The sequence below is a fragment of the Mobula hypostoma genome, chromosome 7 (genome assembly GCF_963921235.1).
Source record: "Mobula hypostoma chromosome 7, sMobHyp1.1, whole genome shotgun sequence".
Classification (NCBI taxonomy): Eukaryota; Metazoa; Chordata; class Chondrichthyes; order Myliobatiformes; family Myliobatidae; genus Mobula; species Mobula hypostoma.
In genome coordinates, this window is record NC_086103.1 from 30,424,846 (window position 1) to 30,433,747 (window position 8,902).

The window sequence follows — 8,902 nt, forward strand, 5'->3', positions numbered from 1 at the left end:
TTGCAGCTCAGATTGGAAGCTCCAACACACAGGAATGCAAGAGGATACAGAGTGGTGGTTTAGTCATGGGTACAGCTCTCCCACTATTTATGATGCCAACAAGAGGCAATATGTCAGGAAGGTAACATTTGTCATTAAGCACTCCCACTGTCTGAGCAATGTCCTCTTCTCAATACTGCCTTTCGGCAAGAGATTCAGGAGCCCAATGCCTCACACCCCAAGGTTCATCTTCTGCCCCACTGCCACCAGTTCCTTGAACCTCCCTGTAAAACCCTGACCCTGTCTCAGAGAATATCGTACTTTCTTCTCTCAACTAGCAGTAATATTCTGAATGATTATTTTGTTGTGCAAGTTCTGTTTAATTTATGTTAAGTCTATGCTAACATATGTTTGTCATCTCCTTAAATGTACTGTGATGCTCCTGCAGAAATCCAACTTCCAAGGCATTTATAGTCATAGGAATGCACCCAAGCTATAAACATTTAATTTCAAATTAAACATTCTATCAGGCATTAGTGGCCTCTGACTACCTTCGCCTCTCTGCTGATTGTTTTCTTGTAATCGCCACAGTTTCTAATGCCAATTCTCTTCACCACAGGAATGGTTAGCACAAAACAGACAGCAAACTCAACTCATTCAACAATACCTACCATAATAGAAACTGTTCTGGGCTGTTCTGGGAGAAAGAAACAGTTAACCTTTCAGGTTAAAGACCCTTATTAATAGCGAGGAAGAGGAAAGCTACTTCCTCTTGTCATTCCAGTTCATGGCTCATCATATTTATTGCACTTAGTTGTACAGGGGTGTTTTGAAAACTGAGGTGAATCATTCTCTTTCAGGTGCAACTTGGTTTCCCTTACAAAACATCTTACATACATTCCAACTACAGCTGGTACACACAGTGTCTTCCTGGCCTTGATCTCTTTGCAATCTCATTCACAGACCCCACCACTTTGCAGCACAAGTTGATAAGGTGGTTAAGAAGACACATGGTGCGTTGACCTTCATAAGTAGGGGGAATGGGTTCAAGAACTGCAAGGAAGTGTTGCAGCTCTACAAAACTCTTCTCAGGGCACACATGGAATATTGTGTTCAGTTTTGGTTGTCTCATTTCAGAAGGATGTGAAAGCTTTAGAGAAGATTTATCAGAATGCTGCCTGGATTGGAGAGCATGTCTTGACATTAGTTTGGATGAGCTAGGGCTTTTCTCTTCAGTGTAGCAGAGGATGAGAAATGACTTGATAGAGGTGTTTAAGATGATAAGAGGCATAGATAAAGTGGCCAGCCTCTTTCCTAGAGCTGAAAAGGTTAATATGAGGAGGAAAGTATAGGGGGAAATGTCAGGCAAGTTTGTTTGTTGTTTTTTTTTAAACATTTTGTAGCCTGGGGAAAAAGACACACAGGACAACAAATACTTTTTCGGGTCTTTAATTCCTGTATCTGTTTTAGGTGTTTTAATGCAGAAAGAGGGTATCAAAATAAAAATGACTAAATGAATTTTTAAAAAAAAGTTTCTGCTGTTACAATTTCAGCTTACTTTCAGACCACACCCTTGTTATGTATGCAGTATGAAAATAAATAAAACAAAATATAGAAACCAATAGAGTAGTGGCAATTACTTGGCACACACAAGCTTAACTTCCAAACACATATAAGCTAGACCCTGAAACAGGTTCTCCTCGCTCACTCTAGTAGGCCGATAAAGAATGTCACCCAATCACACAAACCAGTGCTGATCAACTTACTCATGAAAATCTTTCCTCACCAAACCTGGGAAAGGTACCTCTTCATTCGACTCCACCCATACAAAATGACATCATCATTTTCTCTTAAAGGCACGGGTAGCTATTTAGATTAGATTATGAGGACACTCAGTCCTTATTTATTGTCATTTAGAAATGCATGCATTAAAAAAATGATCCAACGTACCTCCAGAATGATATCACAAGAAAACACAGGACAAACCAAGACTAAAACTGACAAAACCACATAATTATAACATATAGTTACAACAGTGCAAAGCAATACCATACTTTGATAAAGAGCAGACCATGGACACAGTAAAAAAAAAAGTCTCAAAGTCCCGATAGACTCATCATCTCACGCAGGCAGCAGAAGGGAGGAACACTCCCCGCCATGAACCTCCAAGCACCGCCAACTTGCCGATGCAGCACCATTGGAAGCACCCAACCGCAGCGGACTCCAAGTCCATCCGAAAACTTCGAGCCTCTGACACAGCCTCTCCAAGCACCATCCTCTGCTGAGCACTTCGACCCCGCCCCGGCCGCCGAGCAACAAACAAAGCCGAGGACTCGGGGCCTTCTCCTCCGGAGGTTCTGGACCACACAATAGCAGCAGCAGCAAAGCAGGCATTTCAGAAGTTTCACCAGATGTTCCTCCGTGCTCTCACGTCCGTCTCCATCAAATCAGGATTGTGCACGGCACCGTACTTGACAAATAACAGACATCACCACCAGTGTGGCCACTGCGAGCTGCATCACGCCGCCATCTTCCCTTCTCCAATTTAAAGGCACAGGTAGCTATTTCAGCATTACTAAGGTGGGTACACAAGTGCACATTAACAATAAAAAAAAATTATATACAACGGTCACCTGGTTAGATTTACATAGTGACTGCATATAACATGCTGCTACTGGGTGGAGGGTGGTAAAGGCAGATAATTTAGGAAATTTTTTATAAAAAGAGGCTCTTAGATAGACACATAGATGATAGAAAAATTGAGTGCTACAGTATGTGGAGGGCAGGGTTAAATTGATCTTGGAGCAGGCTAAAGGCTCGGCACAGCATTGTAAGACGAAGGGCCTGTACTGTACTGCACTGTTCTACGATCGATTAAATCCAACTTTGTCTTTGATGGTTGCAGAATCAGACTCATGCAGCAGGGAAACAGGTCCTTTGGCCCAACACATCCGTGCTGACATCCATCTGCCCATAATTGGCCCATTGCCTTCTAAACCACTCCTATTTATGCACTTAACAATCTGGCTTTTAAATGTTGCTAACGCATCCTGCTCAAATCATTATTTATGGCAACACATTCCAAATACACAACACCCTTTGTGTGAAGAAGCTGCCCTGATTTTCAACTTATACCTTTTTGTTTTTAGTAATTCCTCACTTTGGAAAAAGATTACATGCCTTCATCATGTCTTTGCCGCTCATGATATACACTCTGAGGTCACCCCTCAATCTCCTACCTTCCAGGGAATAAAGTTCTAGTCCATCCAATCTCCCCTTGTAACTTGGGCTCCAAGTCTGGGCAACATCCAGGTAAATCTCTTCCGCACGCTTTCTAGTTTAATAAGATCTTTCCTAAACAAGGTGATCCAAATTGTACACAATGCGCAGAATCAGATTTAATATCACTGGCATATGTTGTGAAATTTGTTAACTTTATGGCAGCAGTACCATGAAATACATGATAAATAAATAGAGAAAAAACTGAGTTGCATTAAGAATATATGTCTATTAAATAGTTAAGTTAAAATAACTAGTGCAAAGTAACAGAAATAAAAAAGTAGTGAGGTAGTGTTCATGGTTTTAAGGTCCACTTAGAAATCATGTGGCAGAGGGGAAGAAGCTGTTCCTGAATTGCTGACTGTCTGCCTCCTTTCCAATGTGAAGAAGGCATATCCTGGGTAGTGGCGATACTTAATGATGGACGCCACCATCCCCAGGCACTGCTCCTTGAAGATGTCTTGGATACTACAGAGGCTTGATACTCCAAGTGTGGCCTCATCAATATTTTATAAAACTACATCATAATTTTCCAACTCCAGTACTCAATGAAGGCCAGTATGCCAAGCAACTTCTTCACCCTGCTATCTACCTGTGAAACTACCTTCCAGAAAACTATACACGTGCTTTGTGGGTCCCTCTGCTCCATAACACTCCTCAGGGCCTGACTGTTCACCGTACACGTCCTACCCCGGTCTGTCTCCTGCTCATAGGTCACCAGTTCTGCAGCATCAGTTTAAGTTCCACTGATAGCCTTGTGCCTTCAATGAACACTGATGCAAGAAAAAGGTCCAGCAGAATTCTGAAGACACAAGAGACTTCGGGTGCTGGAAATCTGGAGCAACACACAAAGCTGGAATTCAGTAAGTCAGGCAGCATCTATGGAATGAAATAGGCAAGTCAACGTTTTAGGTCAAGACCCTTCACCAGGCCTGGAAAGAAAGAGGAGAGACGGCCATTATAAAATAGTGAGGGAAATGGTGGAGCAAAAGCTGGTGAGTTATTGTTGGGGGTGGGGGTCTAGGGTCTGAATGAGCACATGGTCTAGGAACAGAAGAGCAGCAGAGAGGACCTCACAGGCTCTCTTCAAGGAGAAGATAGTAACTAAGTCTGGATAGACACACCTTGAAGAAATGATACAGTGAAGGATCCCCCCTCACCTAGATCGATCAATCACCACCCAGTTCTTGCTCCACTCCTGCCCCCACCTTTTCATACTTTCCCTGTCTTTCTAGTCCTGATGAAGGATCTCAACTCAAAATGTCAATAGTGTATTTCTCTCCATAGCCACACCCTGACCCGAGTTCCTTCAGTGTCATTGAATGTTGCTCCAGCAAAATCCCAACTTAGGAAGTACAGCTTATATGTTGTGTACAGTAGATCACCGCCATCTCCACCTTTGTTATTCTTCCCAACAGGATTCATGCTACTAGTTTTGCTGTGGTCTCATTTATTACCGAGTGCTAAACAAGAAAGAGCATAGAGATTTAGAAGGTTGGGGGTCTGAATTATTGGGAGAGAATTTCCAGGCTTGGTCTTATTCCTAGGAAGATAGGAAAATGAGGAGCAACCTTACAGTAATGTTTAAAAATATAAGGAGGATGGTGATTGTCTTTTCCCAGGGTAACAGAGAGCAAAACTAGGTGAAAGCGATTTAGTGTGAGAGACCAAGGATTTAAAAGGAACATAAGAGGCACATTTTCATACAGAAAGCAGTGTGTATAATGAATAAGCTGCCAGAGGAAATGGCTGGTGAGGAGTACACCAGTACAATTTGAATGGGTACATGGAGGGATGGGGTTTAGAGGAATACAGGCTGAACACAGGAAACTGGGACTAGCTGGGTGGCCACCATGATCAGCATGGGCTGGTTGGGTCAAAGGGTCTCTATCCATGTTGTGCTGCTCTATGACTCTACGATTTAAAAGTAAGCTATTGACAAATGCTCCTGGATGTGACACATGCTGTGTTGCTTTCACCAATTTCTCCATTCGCTGAGCTTGGTTAATATTCTGTTTCTTCACACTGGCAGCCTCATTTGAATGTTCCATGTTCTATGAATACTCATATATTGCATTCCACAAACACTGTGACATTCTTCCAACATGCTTGAAGTGTTCAGCAAACTCCTCAATATGCCATAAAGTCTACAAGAGTTTTCTCTGATACTGAATCTTGCAGTTTAAGCTTATACCATTGAACCACAGGACTGGGAGTGGAGCATTTACATGGTTCAGTAAAAGTAAGCAACTCTTCAGAACTCTGAGTCCTATTTTGGCTGGAACCAAAGATCTTAATCAAATGTAGTACATATCTACACCTACAAACTTCTTCTGTAATACAATTTGAAACAAAAAAAATGTATTCCATTCTTTCCCCCTTATTTAATGCATGATTGGATTGACATATTGAAAGGAAGAGGCAATATTGGTCACCTGGACTTGAACTACATTATGATGCAAGTACAAGCATCAACAAAATCAAATTTAGTAAACCACTAAACCTTGCTACCTAGACACTCCAAAAAGAAATACAAAATTTCAAAAGCAGTGTTCATTTAAGTAGTTAATTATACTTCCTTCATCCTCGGTTACCAACTACAAGTCCTTCATGGATTACCAATACCCAAGGTACCATAAGACCATAAGACAAAGGAGCAGAAGTCGGCCATTCGGCCCATCGAGTCTGCTCCGCCATTTTATCATGAGCTGATCCATTTTCTCCTATTTAGTCCCACTCCCCTGCCTTCTCACCATAACCTTTGATGCCCTGGCTACTCAGATACCTATCAATCTCTGCCTTAAATACACCCAATGACTTGGCCTCCACTGCTGCCCGTGGCAACAAATTCCATAGATTCACCACCCTTTGACTAAAAAAATTTCTTCGCATTTCTGTTCTGAAAGGGCGCCCTTCAATCCTTAAGTCATGCCCTCTCGTACTAGACTCCCCAATCATGGGAAACAACTTTGCCACATCCACTCTGTCCATGCCTTTTAACATTCGAAATGTTTCTATGAGGTCTCCCCTCATTCTTCTAAACTCCAAGGAATACAGTCCAAGAGCAGACAAACGTTCCTCTTATGTTAACCCTCTCATTTCCGGAATCATTCTAGTGAATCTTCTCTGTACCCTCTCCAACGTCAGCACATCCTTTCTTAAACAAGGAGACCAAAACTGCCCACAGTACTCCAAGTGAGGTCTCACCAGCGCCTTATACAGCCTCAACATCACATCCCTGCTCCTATACTCTATTCCTCTAGAAATGAATGCCAACATTGCATTCGCCTTCTTCACTACTGACTCAACCTGGAGGTTAACTTTAAGGGTATCCTGTACGAGGACTCCCAAGTCCCGTTGCATCTCAGAACTTTGAATTCTTTCCCCATTTAAATAATAGTCTGCCCGTTTATTTTTTCTGCCAAAGTGCATAACCATACACTTTCCAACATTGTACTTCATTTGCCACTTCTCTGCCCATTCTTCCAATCTATCCAAGTCTCTCTGCAGACTCTCCATTTCCTCAGCACTACTGGCCCTTCCACCTATCTTCGTATCGTCAGCAACTTAGCCACAAAGCCATCTATTCCATAATCCAAATCATTGATGTACAATGTAAAAAGAAGCGGCCCCAACACTGATCCCTGCGGAACACCACTGGTAACCGGCAGCCAACCAGAATAGGATCCCTTTATTCCCACTGCATGTACCTATGAATGAGCATTTGTGAGAACAGTGGGATAGATTTGCCAGCTGCTTGGTGGGAATAGGACAAGGTGTTTCTGCTCCCACCACCCCATTCCCAACTCTCAAGCCTCAACATCAGGCTGATCTGAGCCACGCAGAGCTGGGAACACTAAGCAGACTGGACTTGCTTACTCGTGGAGACAGTGAGGCCTGCTCTTCATGTGCCTGCTCACTCTCCCGTCACAGCTGCTTCTGTGATCCTCCGCCCACACACTGTTGCTCATTTATGGACAGTTCAAGTTATGATTAAGTCACAGTTGGGAGTCTGATAATAACCTGGTGACTCCCCTCATCAAAGGAGAAAACAAGAATGCTTAGCGATCGGTAGTCTCACATGTGGAGCTGTTTTCACCATCATCCAACCACTAGAGGGAGCTGAGTCACAACAACTTCTTGAGGAACTTGGTCTCCTGAAGGGTTACCACAGGCACAAGCTCAACACACAGAGAGCTGTTATTGTTATGATGAACAGTGAAAGGCTGTGCAAGATGACTAGTTTTGATGTATACAGGAATGAGTGTTGCCTGTTTCACACTACTGCCACAGAGAGGATAAACTTGAAGGCTAGGGAAGAGGGAAAATAAAGACAAAACCTCAGTCATTTGATCATCTAGCTGGAGGAGACTTCTATTCATCCAACACTGGATGTCGAGCAAACTGTCCAACATTTTAAACAGAAACATGAGAGATGCTGGTGAGGGAACTGATGCTGCTGTTAGCTGGGTACAGATGCTGGTGTTAGTGGGGTATAGGTGGAAATTGATGCTGCATTTACCAATGTTTCCAACTGGATAACATGTGGGCCTGATATAGAAAAGATGTTTTAACACTCCAGTGAGCAGAAACCACTTGAGCCAAAGTCTCTGCAGGAACAGCTTTCTGAACTTTATAGCGATATCATTATATAGCTATTCATCTTCACCAAGAACTAATTTGGATAAATTATGCACCTGTCTGCAGACACTACAATAACCACCTCTGCTGGGAAAGAGTAACAACTGTCTCAAGTAGCATAATAATGCTATGGTTACAACTCTTTGTTAACTGGAGTAGATTATCAACAATCTGTTCAGTGTTGCAGAGCTAATGTGATGGGTTACAGTCTTCTTTAGTTGTTTTCACCATTTCTTCCTCTGGAGGCAGGTCAGAACCTAATAGGCATCTGTTAGTCTCGTGAGACCATGGATTTGCGCCTTGGAAGGTTTCCAGGGAGCAGGCCTGGACAAGGTTGTATGGAAGACCAGCAGTTGCCCATGCTGCAAGTCTCCCCTCTCCACGTCACCGATGTTGTCCAAGGGAAGGGCATTAGGACCCGCACAGCTTGGCACCAGTGTCATCGCAGAGCAATGTGTGGTTAAGTGCCTTGCTCAAGGACACACACGCTGTCTCAGCCAAGGCTCGAACTAGCGACCTTCAAATCACTAGACGAATGCCTTAACCACTTGGTCAGAACCTACCTTAAGTAATATCATCACACTGATGTCAACACTTTGTTGAGTAAGACAGAAGGGGTAGAATAGATCAACCCTGTTAAATCAAGATCAACCTTGCAGAATGTAATACATGTGTATGTACAGATCTGAAACAACATCCTTCAAAATTCTAGAACAACTTTGAAATTTTACAGACCATATGGTTACTATATGGTTACTGCCTTACCAGTATGAGTGAATTGGGATAAAGGGCCTGTTTCAATGCTGTATAATTCTATAACTTTAAAAACATATAACTTATGAGAACAGGCGCACAAACACACCTGTCCCACCACACCAAGAGACACACACACACACACACCATCAAAACCTGGAAAATTTATATTCCAACACAAGCACAATGCCCGTTAGACTAAAACTATATTCCACAGTTCCAGACTCTCCAGCATCTATCCCCTGAATCC